Source organism: Leguminivora glycinivorella, chromosome 11 (assembly GCF_023078275.1).
Source record: "Leguminivora glycinivorella isolate SPB_JAAS2020 chromosome 11, LegGlyc_1.1, whole genome shotgun sequence".
Classification (NCBI taxonomy): Eukaryota; Metazoa; Arthropoda; class Insecta; order Lepidoptera; family Tortricidae; genus Leguminivora; species Leguminivora glycinivorella.
Window position 1 is genome coordinate 2,461,521 of NC_062981.1, and position 20,514 is coordinate 2,482,034.

Sequence of the window (20,514 nt, forward strand, 5' to 3'; positions counted from 1 at the left end):
ACTTCGTCACATTTAAAATATTTGAAATTAATGTACTTTTTTATTATTTAAATGTAAAAACCACTAATATGCCAAAACCATACGTACACAGACAAGTAAACAGCAAGTCCACTCACAAAAAACGCAGCATTCATGTCACAACCGCTGAACCGCTCAATATCATGACAATTGGAACAATGGTCGCTTGGGACCGGGCACAATGCGCGTTGCTCAATCAATTAATAGTGTTAATATGGCTTAATTAAGGCACCAGTTGCATTTTATCATGTAAATTGATTGAAATACTTTTAATATGCAGCGGACTGAAGAAAGGCGTGATAAAAAAATATAGGTTTCAAATTATTTAAAGATAAGTTGTATAAAATTATTATGTAAAATCAACGCTCATCATTTGATAACAATGATAGTTCTAATTGAAAAACCGATTTCGATTATAAAAGTCTATGCCAAGTCCAAAACTTTTTTTATAATAATAACTAGAGATGGGCCGAATATGGACTTTGCCGAATACGAATATTCGGCCGAACATTCGGTTCAGCTGTTACCGAACCGGCCGGCATTCGACATTCGGCCGAATATTCGGTTCCGCCATATTCCGCCATATTCCAGATCCTGGCTTAGATTTAAAAACTTCTCAATGATTGGTAATGGGTACATGTATCTTACTAAGGCTCTTAATGTTCCTTTAATTTAGTGCATAAGGAAATTTTGGTTTTTGTTTTTTAAGCTATGTTTTTTTTTACAAAATTATTGTATTTATATTTTAACCCCCATCGCATCTTTAACCCCTTTGGTAGTTCCTTAGAATGCTGAAATACGAGTATGTAGGAAGTCATTATCTGATGAATTTCGAAACAACTTAGGCTATTTATTTACTTTGTTTATTCGGTAAATGTTCGGCAATGTAACCGAACTATTCGGCCGAATACGAACATTGAAAAACTTGCCGAATATGCTGAATATCGAATATTTACCGAATATTCGGCCCATCTCTAATAATAACCATTGCCAAAGTACAAAATTAGAATTTTGAAAAAAAAAAAAAAACCGACATAGTGGACCCATTTTCATGAAACACAGCTAATAACACACCTAACTAATTCAGCTTTCCAACAAAAAAAAACTAAATCGAAATCGGTCGGGAGCTACGATGCCACAGACAGACACACACAGACAAACAGACAGACAGCCACGTCAAACTGATAACACCCGGTCGTTTTTGCGTTGGGGGTTAAAAAAAACTTTTAAAATTATTTTGAACCAGCTGATTTGGCTATTGCTCCGACGCCGTAAGCGATTCACGATTGTTATGACACACTTGCCCGTGTGGTGACGGGTTAAGAATTTCACCACCCCTTTCTTCCCGTGGGTGTCATAGAAGGCAACTGTGGGATATGGGTTAAATTGTGGCGTAGGCGAGAGGCTGGCAACCTGTCACTGCTATGTCACAGTTTCGTTTTCTTTCAACCCCTTATTTGCCAAGAGTGGCACTGAAACCTGAGTAGTTTCATGTGCTCTGCCAACCCCTTCATGGGACACAGGCGTGATTGTATGTATGTATGTATGACACACTGATGAATGACTCTGACCATACTTCTTTTTTTTGTGCTTATGAGGTTATACGAGTAAATCCTTCGATGTTTACCTGTAATTTAAACCTTAAAACTACAGTATAAGATTGAATTTTTAAATATTACTAAACTTTGTCGTGCATTTCTGTTCTTTAGCGTTTCAATGTCTGTCTTTAGGGTATTGTTTAAAAATACCTTAATTCGAATTATGTATTAAGAACTATCTTTAAATAGATAGGTTACATTTAACCTTTGGAAGGAAGTATATTATTCTCAAAAAGGTTTTTCCTCAATTAGAAGCTATTATGATTGTGAACCGTTTATTGTTTTGACAGTAACATCGTTAAGATTTTAAACTTTGTTTAGTAATTAGCAGATTGCTGATAGGCTTATTGAACTAAAAGCTAAGGTATAGGTACCTAATAGTCGTTACCTACACACATTAGATTGAGTAAAGGCTTATAAAAAGTGTTACAAAAACAAAAGATGTAGAAAAACATTGAATTACTTGTATTTATACATTTTAATGGTTTAGAGATTTCTTCGTGTTTAAAAATGATATACTTAAATGAGCATTTCTTTTTTTTTTGCATCTTTTATGAAGTGTGATATTTTTGAAAAAAAAAATGCTATTTCTACTCAGAATTACTAGCTTTTTCAATCCTAGTAGTTAAAAAAATTGTCCCATACGATTTTTCCTTATTTTGTTACCATTTTCCGTACATGTTGAATGGAGTAATAAAAGAGGAAAGTAACAAAAATATATGGAAATTCTAGGACACTTTTTGTCTCCCAGTGAGATTGAAAGTACTCATGATTCTGAGTACAATTGACCTAAAATTCCCTACAACAATCAAATTTTTTTTATTGGCAAAACAAAAGAAATGCTCGTAAATGAACAAAATGGAAATGAAAAATAATTTTCATTTTTCATTCATAAAGTTTTAACGGAGGCTATATCACTACATAATATAAATTAGGGAAAATCCCATCTTCTTTTGTTTATTTGGAAGACGATATTGTAAGGTTTAGTACAGAGTTGGAAACATAAATCTATCAAATGTTATCGAAATGTTACGAAAAAAGAAAATCTACATTGGAATGCTAAATATAATAATTATGATAAATCTATATTGGTATTATACCAGCTTGATATTCTGAAATAACAAACCAATTAAAAAAAACGTATTAAAATATATAAATAAATAAATGTATTAGTTTATTCATATTACATAAATTGACCGAGTCCCATGGTAAGCTCGAGACGGTTTGTGTTGTGGGTACTCAGACAACTTATAATATAATTCCCATACATACGAGTATAAAACATCTATGACTCAGGAACAAATATCTGTGCTCATTACACAAATAAATGCCCTTACCGGGATTCGAACGCCGGATAAAACTGAAACAACTACACTACTACTAACTACTAAATGGACTGAATGTGGTTACGCCGCGGCTCCGTTTCACTCTCGATCGAGCTCTATTCCTTTTTGCCCTTTTTTATTGGAAGTGTTTTAGCCGCAACTGCCCCAGTTCCGAACTTAATATGGATGTGATTTTCAATGCGCTGTTCTCCGTTTTTCTAGAAAATAAACACCGAGAAAGGTCTAGATTTTTTTTTTCGGATAAAAAAACACGACATTTGAAACAAACGTTGCGTATAAACAAGCGATTTAGATGTGAAATACGTTTAAAAAAATGTTCTTAACATACAAGTGGCTTAATAAAAGTAATTAATACTTAAACTATAGTCACCTAAATATTATTCGTAAATAATACTCTAAAATTTACTTCAGATTCGATGTGACATAAAAACATTTCAATGAAATTTATATTTATAATTTTATTCGGCCATCCTGTACCTATACTGTGACCTGTCCTAAAATGGGATTAGGAAGACGCTGTTAAAGTTATGTGAGTTCCTCGCGAGCACTCTTTATAGTAAAAGTGTAACAGAAATGTTTTTAGAAACTGTAGTCAACCAGGATAAATAAAATTTGCCTAAAATAAACATAACATTCTACTGGCATAATTTATGACCACACAATTATATGAGGTCAGTATCCTTATGTCATTAGAAATAGTTCTAGTTATAAAACCCCGTTATATCGGATTCTTACCTCATAACGAATTCATTCAGCTATACTGGTTTTACATCTGTTTTAAATTCCGTTGAAGCAAATAAATCTTCGAGTTCAGGCTCATTTAGACGACACGCGAACTCGCATGCGATTTTAAACACATTGCGGACTGTTGGAGTTATACCCAACCATTCGGCCTATCAAATGCCCCATTGTAATGAAACTTGCATTCGGGATCTTGTACCGTTGAAATCTGCTCTTATCCTGATACTAAACTAATATCAACGATTGTCTAGTTTTCATTATTTTTTTTATTTACATGAACATATTTTTTAACAAGTTACTTATTTCCGTAACCTAAAAAACTAAGACTAAACTTACAAGATGGCTAATATCTAAAATAGGCCCTTGAGAACCAGGGATGCTGCCGAAGTTTCTTCGCTGTATCGCGAAGCTACGTTGTGCGAGGAAGTCGCCAGCTCTTCGGTGACCAGTTACCTCAACAAGTTGTCTGTGAAAAATTTGTTCGTGCTGAGACCCCATGGACCTAGAGATTTAATGCCAAAAGGTACAAAATTGTACCTCTTTGCCAAGGTTCTTGTATTTATTATGTTTCAAAATTTTGGCACTTACTGCCGCTCCGCCCGCTTTTATCTAATTAGATATTAAGTTGGGCCCGGTTGTACTATTATATACAGGTTGTTGTCAAGGAACGTAATACAAAACATGTTATTCAAACTCATCTATCTATTGCTAAAACACTATGTTAGGTCGCGTATTGTTAAAGTAATTAATAATCATTGGTATCATTGTTTTCCTAAATTCCGTTATTTTGGTGACAACATGGTTACCCTAAGAGAAAATAGTTCAAACCTAGTTTTGTAATGTAAACTCACCTTTATGTTATGAATAAAATGCATTCTGCCATGTTACCTGTCACAATAATCAACACCTTACCACCAATTAATCAATACCTAACTGATAAGACACCTACAACGGACGTATAGCAAGACATACCATGACGTCACAATGAGTGACCACACATCGAGAATTAGATTTATTTATTTTGTTAGAAAATTAGCAAAATGTAATTACGTAGAATTTTTAGACCATTATATTATCGTGCATTATATTATTCGTCGTTAATAGAGCCGGAATCACTTATTTTGTATTACGTTCATTGAAACACCCTGTATTCTGCATGTCCGGTCCGAATCTAATTTAAATATTCCTTCGTCAAAACGAAGATTTAGATACGATACCTGGCAGTGTCAAAATTAATGACGTTTTTGTTAGATAAATAAATCTATAAGATTAAAATGTCGGTTGTCTGCCGTCTGCCACAGGCTTAAACTCAAAAACTATTGAACGGATTTTCATGCAGTTGTCACCTATAAATAGAGTGATTCTTGAGGAAGGTTTAGACATATAATTTGTTGAGATTTTGTTTGAATTAGTTGAAATATGATGATATTTTGTTTGTCTGTTCGTAAAAGATCAAAGAAAACATCAAAATGTAATATAAAATTGTAATATGTGTTATATCATATTCGTCTTCATAGTTTTCTATCTCTTAATCCATACTAATATTATAAATGGGAAAGTGTGTGTGTCTGTTTGTTTGTCCGTCTTTCACGGCAAAACGGAGCGACGAATAGGCGTGATTTTTTAGGTGGATATAGTTGAAGGGATGGAGAGTGACAAAGGCTACTTTTTGTCTCTTTCTAACGCGAGCGAAGCCGTGGGCAAAAGCTAGTTTCATACATAATTTCACGGGTTAAAATGAAGTTCACACGAACCCTTGCGGTAATGAAGTCTAGTTTTTTGCTACCATCAAATAATTCAATTTAAATGGTATTCAAGCAAGTTAAATTAAGTTGATATTTAATTAAAGTTATATGAATAAAATATTCATTTAAAAAGTTACGACTGGTAAGATGTTTTAAGAGTTTTATTTTTTGCTAATTCATATTCTTTGTGCGTAGTAAAACTACAGTATTTTAAACTTTTAATTTTAACAAGCTCCTAAAAATATTACAATAGTAGAACTCAAGAATCTTAATGAATAAGATTTAGAAATAACAAGGTATATTTATCTTTGCTTTTCGGTTCAGTAAAAATGACCGATATGATTTATTATGACATTCAGTTTTTGCGGTCCCTAGAGTGTAATTTATCTATGTCCCAAAATGTCACCTTGGATCAGTCTAGAATAAAATTGCGCCGTATTTACTTCGCATTAATAAAAAAACTGAAAACGAACAAAAAATTAAAGCAGAGACTCAAACATTGACAAAGCATTTTACGAAGTCGATCTTAAATCTACAAATATAAAAACAAAATACTTAACAACATCAATTTGTACTAAGTTAAGGTTACCTTCCAATTTACGCTGTTGAGTAATGTTTTCTAAAATGTCATAACTCATAAACTCAGTTCTCACCAGGGTACTTAGCCAAATGTATCAACCAATGCTTTCGATAATATCGTTATCGTAGGTATCGTTATCGCTATCTCTATCGTTCTTCCGTATTGGCCCGACAGAGCCAGACTGCGTTTCGATTGGCATCTAAAGTCAACGATTGTCATGTCACCTATTTTTACGAATTCTAGTTTTTTGATATTTTTGACCTTTGTCCTTCAAGCTAATCACATAAAACAGAGAAAAGGGATATTACTCGTAAATTTGCGCTCTCTGTATTTTTGCAAAACTGCAATGCTGTCTAAACCAGAATGAAGCTTTAATAAAACCTGTACCTAGTCGCTTAAGAATAATAAGAAGCAACAAAATAATAGAATAAAAGAAACAAAATAATAATAGTATAAAAATAAACAGTTCAACGCTCGGACGGACACAGGCTTGTCAACTATCATAGAGTTGACCTTAGGATGTGCGTCAAGGGTGAGCGCTGTTTAAGATGAATGTTCATCGAATAAAAGGAAATTAATTATGATTTTTGCAGTCTCGTAAGAAATTCATCGCCAAAGACCTGCTACAATGTACCTAAGGCATGCTGTTATTTTAATATAACATACCTATTAATAAAACCCTAGGCCACTGTAGAACTATGTCATAGTGACGTTATAAATCAGATTGTAAGAAATCTCTTACTGCTTGTCATTTAGACATGGTTGTAGAGTGGCCTAGTGTTCCAATTGGTTGACTGGACTTACTTAACGATAGGTACCTATCTATCTGTTTTACATACATACATACATACAGTCACGCCTGTATCCCATAAAGGGGTAGGCAGAGCACACGAAACTACCAAAGCTTCAGTGCCACTCCTGGCAAATAAGGGGTTGAAAGAAAACGAAACTGTGACATTGCAGTGACAGGTTGCGAGCCTCTCGCCTACGCCACAATTTAACCCATATCCCATAGTCACCTTTTACGACACCCACGGGAAGAAAGGGGGTGGTGATATTCTTAACCTGTCACCACACAGGGCCATCTGTTTCAGGGTGTATATGTTTTTACTTTGCTAAAAATTGTTATAATCGACGTCTTTTGGACCAATCTGAGTTTTTTTATGCAATAGGAGGCAAACGAGTAGACATATTGCCTGATGGTAAGCGATCACTACCGCCCACGGACACGCAATCTTATGCAATCTGTTTCCGATATGATACTGATCTATTAGTCTCTGAGATATGTCTTTTTGAGTATTGTTTTTTACATAAGGCAGTTCCTTACGGGCGTTTCTTTGCTTTATTTTTAACCGACTTCAAAAAAGGAGGAGGTTCTCAATTCGACTGAATGTTTTTTTTTTTTATTTTTTTGTATGTATGTTACTCGATATCTCCGAGAATCGTGGACCGATTTTCAAAATTTTTTTTTTGATCGAACCGGTATAACCCCGAGATGGTCCCATTGGCACCAAGTCAGGGTCTGATGATGGAATCCTGGAGAAATCGAGGGAACTCTTCAAATGTTATAGGCACATGTAATGTTTTTAGTCTATTTTTCAAAGGTACACCAGTATTTACGTCTGATTGTAATAATTTTATGTCGCTGAGCTGATGATGGAAGGTCAACTCCTCAATGGTTAGGAGTTTAAGGATAATTCTTTCACTACTGTACATGTATTCGGACAGATACATATAATATCACTAGGAACCACTAAAAATCAACTGAGCTGATGATGGAAGGTCAACTCCTCAATGGTTAGGAGTTAAAGGATAATTCTTTTACTACTGTACATGTATTCGGACTGATACATATAATAACACTAGGAACCACTAAAAATCAACTGAGCTGATGATGGAAGGTCAACTCCTCAATGGTTAGGAGTTTAAGGATAATTCTTTCACTACTGTACATGTATTCGGACTGATACATATAATATCACTAGGAACCACTAAAAATCAACAAATAAATAAACTTTTTAACAAAAAATAAAACCGCCTTCAAAAATAAGCGCGTTACAAAACACGGAGAAACTAAAAAGCCAAAAATAATAAACCTTTCAATTCAGATTTCTTATCGTATTGCAATAAGCTAAACATCCAAATTATAAACAAATCAATTATTTTTGGAGTCGGTACCAGCCTGTGTATGGTTGGGTGGGGCAAACAGGCAATAGCAAGGCGACGAACAGGTCTGGTACCGACTACAAAAATAATTGATTTGTTTATAATTTGGATGTTTAGCTTATTGCAATACGATAAGAAATCTGAATTGAAAGGTTTATTATTTTTGGCTTTTTAGTTTCTCCGTGTTTTGTAACGCGCTTATTTTTGAAGGCGGTTTTATTTTTTGTTAAAAAGTTTATTTATCGCATGTTGCAGTAAAGAACCCTAAAACAACTTTGTCTGTTCACTAAGGTTATGTACCAACTTGACATTGAAGATACTAAATTAGCAATTCAAATAGTTGATAAAAAGTTCATTTTAACGACAGGGCTAGGGAATACGGGTATAATGATACTAAAAATAGAACAAAGAATCTCACAGAAATATTAATAAGTAAGCGTACATCTATGAAAGTGACTATAAAATGGATTTAAATTGGACCCGCTTAAGAGCGACAGTATCGTAGCGTGACTTAACTGCCAACTGAATTGCTGCTGCAAATGTAAAAAAAACCGGCCAAGAGCGTGTCGGGCCACGCTCAGTGTAGGGTTCCGTAGTTTTTCGTATTTTTCTCAAAAACTACTGAACCTATCAAGTTCAAAACAATTTTCCTAGAAAGTCTTTACAAAGTTCTACTTTGGTGATTTTTTTCATATTTTTCAACATATGGTTCAAAAGTTAGAGGGGGGGGCGCACTTTTTTTTATTTTAAGAGCGATTATTTCCGAAACTATTAATATTATCAAAAAATGATTTTAGTAAACCCTTATTCATTTTTAAATACCTATCCAACAATATATCACACGTTGGGGTTGGAATGAAAAAAAATATCAGCCCCCACTTTGCATGTAGGGGGGGGTACCCTAATAAAAAATTTTTTCCCATTTTTTATTTTTGCACTTTGTTGGCGTGATCGATATACATATTGGTACCAAATTTCAGCTTTCTAGTGCTTATGGTTACTGAGATTATCCGCGGACGGACGGACGGACGGACGGACGGACGGACGGACGGACGGACGGACAGACAGACATGGCGAAACTATAAGGGTTCCTAGTTGACTACGGAACCCTAAAAATCCGACCAGCATATAAAAAAAACAAATAGCAAATGCATAATTAGTCTGAATTTAATATATCCGTACTGACAACTGAATGTACTTGAAATAACACAATGGCGTAATATTCGAAATTTAACGCCACCCGTCCATTTAATTATACGTCACGGAAATTAAAACTAAAAAAACAAACATGCGACCGCAAAATCAATCATTCAAACATTCCTTTTTAGCGTACAAAATTTAATTAACCAACATTAAAAGACCTTTCAGTACTACCAACTTACACGATTTAAGGGCGCATTACACTGGACGATGTGTCGGAAGAAAATCGAGAAGGATTTTCCCCGATTTAAAATACTTATAATTGGTTAACCCGTGAGAACGCGTCATTGGAATTTGAATTGAATGGCCATAGAACAAGCGTCGATTTTCTCACGCGTCACGTAGGGTGACCGCTTCCGCATTTGATGTGCGATTTTTCGTGTTGTGTTCGTCTTTGAGATTGAAGTATCTTTGAAAGGCGTTTATGCAGAATTTAATCACGATTTAATGTTCATTATAGACGGGCCTTCACTTTTATCGAACTTGATATTTATGACATAATGTTACTAATCGAAAAATTAATCAACGAGGGAATATCATACAGTCAAAGTTTTATTAATACTTTCTACCTGTACATGACCGACATGTTCCGGAACTTCTCTCTCTATAAATATTTTTGCAGCTTTTAATGTTACTCATTGGGCAATTTACGGTTATTCCAAATTTGTGGTTACCTACTAAAAAGTTATGATTGGCTAAAATCTTGTAAATATCCTGAATTAATTTATTTTCTTTCTTTTTTTTTAATGTAAATATTTGAATAAATAAATTTATATATATACATTAGATACTTTAAGTATTGTAATGTAAAATATCCATAATTTTCTAGTGTAATGTAAACTACCTACACAGGAACAGGAAGTAAGTTCTAGATCAAACAAAAGGGAACCAGTAGGAATTAAGGTAAAAAATATACAAACTCTAAAGTCCTACAAATAATATTAAATATTTATCGTTCTAAAACCGTCCTATTCAGACTTCCCGGAATCAAAACTAATTAATATCTACGCCCGGTTTTCATGATTAAAATAAAGGGATAACAAATGTAAAATTACTTTATTATTTTACTGAATTAATTGAAACAAAGCCAAAGCCGCCAATTAACGAATATCAAAACCTCTATAATTATTTTGAGTGTAAAATCAAAGCCTGTTAAACGTGTTGTTTTTAACCCCCGACGCAAAAACGAAGGGGCGTTATAAGTCTGACGTGTCTATCTGTCTGTCTATCTGTCTGTCTGTTTGTCTGTCTATGTGTGTCTGTCTGGGGCATCGTAGCTCCCGAACGGATGAACCGATTTAGATTTAGTTTTTTTTGTCTGAAAGCTGAGTTAGTCGGGAGTGTTCTTAGCCATGTATCATGAAAATCGGTCTACTATTCTACGGTTTTTTCAAAATTTTAATTTTGTGGTTAGGTTATCAAGATATTTCGGCTTTACATTTTATTAAAGCAGGATGACAGATATTTAAGGAACTGGAACTACTTACTAATAAGAAAAAGCGACATAACTACTATCGAAAAACTTTAATAAACTAAAGTTTTTGTGAAAAACAAAATCATTTTTTTAAGCCACAATACCGCATTGGGATTAATTAACATAAATTCAATAATCGTTGGTTACACTGAAGCTGTTACACCTTTTAAGTAATTAAATTTTCATCGGATTGAATATGTAATATTTGTGTAATTAACGTTTTACTGATAGTCTAAGGGCCGCCGCGAGCACTCATTGCCTGATGATGAGTCTCCAACTCTCCGTATAACTCGAAACATGTCGCCAATTGTGATATAATATCGTGAGTACATACGTATATTTAAACATTTGTACTACTTACCTACAAACTTACATATAAATCTGACCCTTCCACCCTTTCGTTCCCACAGCTTAGTACAGTGCTAAGCTCGAAACCTAACCTTAAATCTTACTTAATAATGGCCGACCTCGGCCCGCCTATTATACACGTAATACTTGTAATTGTTATTGTCTTCCAAATAGGAGAGCCTATGCACTGCGATATAAACGCACGTCTGTTAAGGTCACAGTGTACGCTTTGAGCAAATTAATGTGTAAATTAGTGGCGATTAATCTTGTGAAATGACGTTTGCTTATGATATGACTGTCCTTTATAAACTTGCTTCATTGATTGAATAGGATTTCTTAAAGAATTAGGCAGGCAAGACTAGCAGCTTTATAATGTCACGCAAAAAAGGGCGCTGGACGTCAAATTGCAGAAAACCACAATACAATATACAATACAAACTTGTACCAATATATGCAGCAGCCCTGCAACTAACTGATATGATTACAAACAGTAAAATATCGTGTTGATACCATCGCATGTTTACATTACCTTAAACATACAACATTTGACACAGGAAGACCTACATTGTTAGCCAGGGACCGAAGAACTGTAATACCTCATAGTTGCAACAAGATCATTCTAAATATTTTATGCTTTACTGTGTTGCCTAAACACACCTCGCCGTTTTAAATCAAGACGATACCTTAACCAAGAGCAAGTAGCACGTGTCAATATGTTGATTAGTTAATTAGTTTGCCGAGCGTGATCCTCAGAGGCCGGCGTGGCCTTTACCGCACGTTTCGGCCCAAGCGAATAGGCTCATGGGAATCCGTAGTAGGTTAGGTCAATATTTTTATAGCCCTTAAAACTATCTTGTAGTATATTTTTCTTTATGATCCACGAATATGGATAGCGTGTGTATCTAATAAACTAATAGTGGTCTGATAGTAGTGTTGAGTTTTTAACGTTTAAGAATACCTTATTATCTGATATCCTACATCACAAAAAATGTAATGTTTGAATCTTGCATTTTTAGTTTCTAATTAATTTATTTGATGCATATTGTGGTACCTTTAAGTAATTGTTACGCTTAGCGATCATAACCAAAATGTTTGTATTTATGTCACAGTGTAAACGATTGTTGGTAAACCAATAAATAAATAAAAAATCTAGTAAGTATTTGGACGCGCTGTTCTGTTTCCTCATACAATGAATTTAATTTTTCGTAACGTTAACGCAATTGCGTAATGTATTCTTAAAACACGAAAAGCTGTCGCCTGTATTCCCAAAAGGCATAAGTGTCCAGTTACGTTTTGAATATTAGATAGATATAAGTAACGTTAATGTCTGCCAAGATTCAAGTAATTTTAGCAAGTCGTTTTAAAATGAGGCCATAACTTCTATTGTAAGGAAACATATTTTTGGCGACAGTTTGGCGTAAGTGCCACATATCTCAATGCAAAGTTAATGTTTCTTTTATCATAAAACTGCCTTAGCAGTTTAATATCACTGCAATGCAGTAATATCTCAATCAGCGGGAAATCGAATATAGAACGTTGTTTTCATCTCTTTCTTACAGGTTTGAGTGACAGAGAAGCATGAGATTGGTTTCAGTAGATACAATGATACGATAAAATAAATAATAGCTCGTAAAGAGGTCGCTTTATTCGACATAATGTTGCTCATTTGATTCCTGATCGTTATTGGAAAACGGATGTGGGATAGTTTACGAGATTTGTTATCCTTGGGAAATACAATGAAAGGAACTAAGATGTGAGAAATCTTCGCTCTAATATTGTTAGTATGGATAAATAATAAAACGTGAACCCGATTCATATCTAAATTATTTAAGTATGTAGGTAGTTAATTCTTGCTCGGTTTTGATACGTTTTTTTACTACCGTCTTGGTCATTTTCTCCATGAATCAGTAAGCACGAGCGATCTTCTAGATCAATACCAAAATAGAAAGTCTTGCTAGTCATATAATGACAATTGTACATCGGAAATTTTTTTTTTTGACAGGACATTAGTCATGTACGAAACAGTACGAAAAATGAAGCAATCACTTCCGTGCATTATTTAAGTTTTGATTAGCGTTTTCTATTAAATATCATTATCTTGGCTAGGCCACCACGCCCGCATAAACAAATCTTGTTATGTGACAAGAATACATGAATAATAATTAGGATTAATAGGATTCTATAATAAACTATCAATTACAGTATTATAATCAAATACCGCTCACAAAATCAATTAACGATTACCCTGGATTAACCATTGATCGAATTACGGATTGAAAGAGCGACCTTTGAACATCAGACATAGTCATCTATATTACATAAGACACAATGGATTTCTCAAAAGACATGTTATTTATTTGGTAGTAAATCATCAATAATCTAACAATAATCTAAAACCTGCATTACGAAACTGTTTTAGATATTGTGCTATATTATGCTGGAACAAGATGCCGCCGCCTATACGAAACTCACATTCAGTTTTATTTTTATTAATCATAGAATCTTATAATCATACTCTACTCACTCCGAATTTGAATTAACCTTTGATCAATATAATGATACTCTATTGTCCCACGGAGCAAACATAGAACCCATTAATGATTGAATGAGCAATATTTGAACAAGTATAGTAGTATATTTGAGCAAGATAAAGTATAGGTACGAGTATACCTTTGTGCGAAACAAGTCAGTTTGTTTGTACAAACTTAAAAATAATCAAAGTGAGAAAACTTCAAAAACAGCGTTACGAATATGACCTACCCCATCAAATCGAAACATTCCGCTTTGAAGTCGATATTGAATAACTCATCGACAGCAATAAATACAGAAATAGGCTTTTAAACCACACTGTACACAATGAATCGTTAACACATCGATTGTTAACCTTACTTCGTAACCTTGAAACGTCTCAGCACAATAAGATCGGAAGCACCGTGCAAATCATAGACATACATACCATTTGTATTTTAGTGGGCGGAGTGTTTTAAAACCAAATGTCATAAGGGCCCCGTTGAGTGTATACACAGTCTTAAGCGCCGTGTATATTACACACAACTGTACGATTTCAATTTTGGTGTGCGGAATGTTACAAACACGAAATGTAGTAAAGGCCGTAGTATTTTTTATAGAAGTGTGTCATTGTAGTTTTAGTGTGTAAATGTGTGTCGAACGCGTCAAAGGCTAAGGCTAACATGTTGTGGCTCATCGATAGCCAATTATGACAGGTTTTGTTAAATACACGAACCTACTTTGTGCATATGACGTCAAGTTATTGGGCGTTTAGTTTACAAGCTCTTACTCTGAGTTATCACAAATATTATAGTTAAAAAGCCAAATAAAAAAATCTTTTTCAACTTGTTTCGTAAAGCTGAAACTACGCCTCATTTTGATTTGCAGTGTTATAGAAATATACGAACTATAACTATGGGGCAACACATTAGTCAAAGAAGTGAAACTCACTGCATACATACATACATACAATCACGCCTGTATCCCATAAAGGGGTAGGCAGAACACATGAAACTACTAAAGCTTCAGTGCCACTCTTAGCAAATAAGGGGTTGAAAGAAAACGAAACTGTGAAATTGCAGTGACAGGTTGCCAGCCTCTCGCCTACGCCACAATTTAACCCATATCCCATAGTCGCCTTCTACGACACCCACGGGAAGAAAGGGGGTGGTGAAATTCTTAACCCGTCACCACACAGGCTATAGGGACTCACTGCATAGTTATCTTTATCGCACAGCTCCCATAAAAAAGTGGTGATTCTAAATAAATATAGATAAATAGATAGATAGAATACTCTTTATTGGCACACCTCAGCAAAAGATACAGTGGAGACAAAACAAATGATTATAAATAGAGGCAGACAACAGGCGGTCTTATCGCTAAAGAGCGATCTCTACCAGACAACCTTTGGGTAGCGGAAATATAGTTCTGTGGTTTCTACAGGGTGTAACAAAAATGGTGGTGATCCGTTTAAGGGCGTATTCAGTATCGTATTCTCATCAGGAAAAAGTAGGATAAAAATTTTTTTTCGCAAAAAATTTTTTTATCTTTGTATGGAGATTCGACCGATTCGCGCGGCCCGGCTCATACAAAAGTGAAAATTTTTTTAGCGAAAAAAAAATTTTCTTCTACTTTTTCCTGATAAGAATACGATACTGAGTACGCCCTTAAACGGATCACCACCATTTTTGTTACACTCTGTATAGAGTTATTTAATTGAAGTCTGTTTCTTTGATTAACAAATCTAAACAGATTACACTTTAATAGCATGTTCGTGACCTCTCAAGGTTTCCACAAATTGAAGATATTTCTCACGGTGCTATTAACTACTTCCATATGTAAGTTCCGTCACTTTCAAGAACGTTATTCTATTGCTTCTTTGTGTTGATATGCAGCGATGTAGTGGCATTTTTTAACCGACTTCAAAAAAAGGAGGAGGTTCATAATTTGGATGTTTAGATTATTGCAATCCGTTAAGAAATCTGAATTCAAAGGTTTATTATTTTTTGCTTTTTAGTTTCTCCGTGTTTTGTAAAGCGCTTATTTTTGAAGGCGGTTTTTTTTTTATTATTATTCTGGTGGTCTAGCGGTAAGAGCGTGCGACTTTCAATCCGGAGGTCGCGGATTCGAACCCCCCGGCTCTTACCAATAAATTTTTCGGAACTTATGTGCGAAATGTCATTTGCTATTTGCCAGTCGCTTTTCGGTGTAGGAAAACATCGTGAGGAAACCTGACTAATTCCAATAAGGCCTAGTTACCCTTTGGGTTGGAAGGTCAGATGGCAGTCGCTTTCGTAAAACTGGTGCCTACGTCAAATCTTGGGATTAGTTATCACAGCGAACCCCAGGCTCTCAACAACCGCGGCAAATGCCGGGATAACGTAAGAAGGATGATGGATATAAAAAAATTGTAACAGTGTACAGTCAACCAATGGGACGCCACTGTAGAACTATGTCATAGTGACGTTATAAATCAGATTGTAAGAAATCTCTTACTGCTTGTCATTTTGACATGGTTGTAGAGTGGCTTAGGGTTCCAATTGGTTGACTGTATGTACATACTCTATTTTGGTCACAATACATCATAACACTTGACCGATAACCACAAGGTTCCGGCCTTGCTCATCTGTCCATTAGATGACACAACTCAACAACATGCCTTATGTGGTGACTTGATGGCACACAGACTATTTCGTTTAGAATATGCAGACTTGATTTAGGCCCCTCACCTGATATAATTTGCAGGTAAAAGGTCAGCTGAGCGACTTTTGCGATGCTGGGAGTAGAGCCGAAATCCATGATACCGTAATTATTTTTGAAATCGAGACTTAATCGCGTATGACTACAACGCGAGTCTCGCAACGCGTGAGTTTCTCCAAGACCACGGGGACAACGCCGTCGCTGAAACGTTGGAGGTCAGTTTAATATGTAGTCATACGCGATTAAGTCCCGATTTTAAAAATAATTATTTGTAATAATCGTGAAAATTTAAATCCATGATACCAATATTCAAGTAAAGGTAGTTAAGCTATAAGATTTATTTTATTTGGACACACATCGATTGATCAATTTGTTAGATTACTACATACATCCATACTAATATTATAAATGGGAAAAAGTATGTGTCTGTTTGTTTGTCCGTCTTTCACGGGCTTTACGGCCAAACGGAGCGACGAATTCACGTGATTATTTTAAGTGGAGATAGTTGAAGGGATGGAGATTGACATAGGCTATTTTTGTCTCTTTCTAACTCGTGCGAAGCCGCGGTCAAAAGCTAGTTATCCCATAAAGGGGTAGGCAGAGCATATGAGTTTAAAAAGGGTTGAAAGAAATCCAATTGTCACATTGCAGTGACAGGTGCCATTACACAGTCGACTTCTATGACACCCATATATATATTTAAAAAAAAATCTTACTTATAGTTTCAAGAGCAACATTGACCTGCACGGGTAGCATGGTCGCGCGATAGACGATAAAATATCAGGCCGTTCCTATCGCACTATTAGTAAGTGCGATAGGGACGGCAAGATATTTTATCATTTATCGCGCGACCATACTTGCCTGCCTGGAGTCCCAGCGAAGACTTGATAGTTGGCCTATAAAAGAACTAAGTATCTCTATCTTTACGTACCTACACTACATATACAGAGTATTGAGATAACATCCTTACTTCATCTAGTATACGAGTGATCTGTGAACGTGTTTCATTCCAACAATGTCAAGTTCACTCAGCGGCCAAATATAGACAAATTCCATATTTAGACTATTTTTAACTCCAACTTCTATTTCCATATATTTAAGAGTGGGTTTTAAATGCATCTTCGTCTAGGTCAGTTTATGGTTGGAAGTACAAATTGGCTTTATTTGGGTAATTTTACGCTTCGCGGTTATTTTGAGATGAATATGAAATGAGTTGTAGGATTATTGTATTTTGGACAGCGGTGGTAATAAGTGACATCAGACATAAAAAATATTGTGTTTTTTATGTCAAATTTTTAAAGGCTTTTTGTCTGTCTATTTAATAATGCAAACATTGCAAGACATGGAAAAAATAGACCAGTCGAAATTGCCTTGCTGTACCTAACGTATACCATTCGGAACGTACCGTATTATATAGCTCGGCAAAAAAAAAGAAATGGAACGTTTTTTTTTATTTTATCATAGCAACACTTACTTTTCCCATACAAAAGTGTCAAAATAGTTGCTACATGCAAAGTGGTTTACATTGACGGTGGCGCCCCTATAATTATTTTCTACTATTTTTTGCGTAGTCTCTTTTCTCTGATTTTTTGGCAAGTGAGGCTGATGATGATGTATTTCGTGGTAAGGCACTGCCCCGTAGCCGAATGGGATTTCTACGACGCGAAACGAAAACGAAACGCCGCGAAAGGTTTTCTGGCTCTGTCGCGCAAATGCGCAATCGATAGAGATAAATATCTACAAGCGTTTCGTTTCATGAGCGTTTCGTGAACGTTTGTGCATTCGGTTACGCACGTTGTTACTTTACACGTGTAATAAAATAATCATACAATACAGAACCGTAAGCAAACAACAGAAACAAGTACCTTTTTTGACACTAACCACATTATTTAAAGGTCCCATACGCGTACGAAAAGTTCATGAATACAATTTCAGTAATCCCACTGGCGTACCTAAAAAGGTTTTACATATTTCTGAGCTAAGCAAACCGTATCTTTCAGAATTCTGCACGGCACTGTGCATAATTTTACGTTTTTCCTTGATTATTTCATGAAATTTGAATTAATAATAAAATTTCGTTCTTCCTACCAGCTGCTTTTTACTTTTTCAACGGTGAATACGACAAAGAAGAAAAAATATAATGAGAATTTTAATATTTCAACGCAGCTAAGAAACTATGTACCTAATATTTACTAAAGGCATCAATTATTAAGGTATATTGATTTAAACTAACACGATTTGCACTCATAAATTAGAACAAAACGGGACTTAATGGCGTAAACACTTACATTCATATTTGGCAAGACGTTTCGAACATCACATTATGTTCGTGGTCACGGGTAGACTGACGAGGAATTGCATCAACATCTTCTAGCCGCGCGAGTATTTCGAACTACCCGCACTTGTTCTTGATTATTCACTTTTGCGCTAGGGTTGCCACTTTGCCTACACACAACACTCACGATATCAGCCGGTGTGTCCCTGGGTATTAAGGTATATTTTTAGTTTGTTTCTTAATACACTTTTTTATCTTAGAGATTTGACATCGTTTGCGAAGTCTTATCTACGAGTAGATATGTTTATAGTTATTTGTTATACAAGGGGGCTAAGTTGTATTTTAACACACGAGAAGTAATAGTTATTTGTTTTACAAGGGGCAAAGTAGTTGTTTAACCGCACGTGCCAATATTGATACCCGAGCAAGCGAAAGATTCCAATATTGAACCGCGAGCGTAGCGAGTGGTTCAAAAAGTGGAATCTTGAGCGTTGCGAGGGTTTCAAGGCACGAAGGTTAAACAAACTTTGCCACCGAGTGAAACACAAAATTTTTCACCACACCAACACGAACAAAATACTGACTATAAAACATCAAAATAAATCAAATTCATCAATTTATTCAATATTTTTGATTCAAAATCATCATTTATAGGGTAAAATCTAGCAGACAAATTAAGACATCGGGTTAAAATTTGCATGAAATTACTTTGCCCCCTTGTGGATAAAATGCAATTTTGCTATCTGTTTTCGAATAGCAAAGAATGCCTTTACCAGTTGGTGTGGTGAAAAATACATTTGCACCCGAGTGTAACACAAAACTTTTCCCCTCACTATAGCGAGGAAACTACAACGCAAAAAATGCGTTTATCACTGCTTCCAGTAGTTCCACAGGTGGTAAATCATCTTTATTACTAGATTCACCTACTTTTATCAATTTTAAAGCAGTTAATTTGACTTTATTCAAGGTCAAATTACTTTACCCACTAGTGGATAAAATGCGTTTTTACCCGCTGGTATTAAAGGACAAAACACGTGTTTCCGAGCTAGTGAGGGGAAAAATAATTTGTTCCTTTTAAGCCACACCCGGTATACTGCATACTGGGACAGCCAAAGTGTCAAATATACCAAAACACATTTCTTTAATTAGCGGAATAAATATTCAAAATTTTTGGAGAGCGTGCTGAGAAACTGTACAACCTTGTTTCTCCGTCCCCATTTCACCATAAGACCACCAGACAATCGGCAATGCGGCATCGCTTGATGGTATTCCAAAAATACGCGCTAATGGTTTCGCTTCAACATTTCTTTTGGATTGGAATTCCCTGCCTGAGTCTGTGTTTCCGCATGAGTACAATCCATCAGGGTGAGTAGCCGAATGACACAAACGCTCACGAAACAAAACGCCCGTAGATATCTATCTCTATCGCTCTTGCGTATAGTCGCGACAGAGCCAGACTACGTTCGTTTTCGTTTCGCGTCGGAGAAATGCCATTCGGCTGCGGCGCCTGGTTTCTTTAAAGCATATTTGAGTAAATAGGTAAGTGTGCTCCAACGTAGACCGCATCATCACTTACCATCAGGTGTGATCTTGGTCAAACGTCTACCTATACAAAATAAAATAAAAAACTAAAATCTAAAACTGATGAGCATGAGATTTACAAACTGCGAACAGGCAGGCAATTACACTACCGTCCTCGACACATTGGCACGCAAATTGTCCCCATTTGTCACGCGAGACATATTGTCACGTGTCATATTGTCGCGTGTCATATTGCCGTGATAAATCTCCACATATTACACGGTAACGATATTC

General features: G+C 35.4%; 1 protein-coding gene across 4 annotated transcripts in view; it reads right to left on the minus strand.

Moving 5' to 3' along the window:
* Window positions 1-20,514, minus strand: part of LOC125230981 (Ig-like and fibronectin type-III domain-containing protein 1) — a 375,479-nt gene that overhangs the window by 200,037 nt on the left and 154,928 nt on the right. The window lies entirely within an intron of this gene.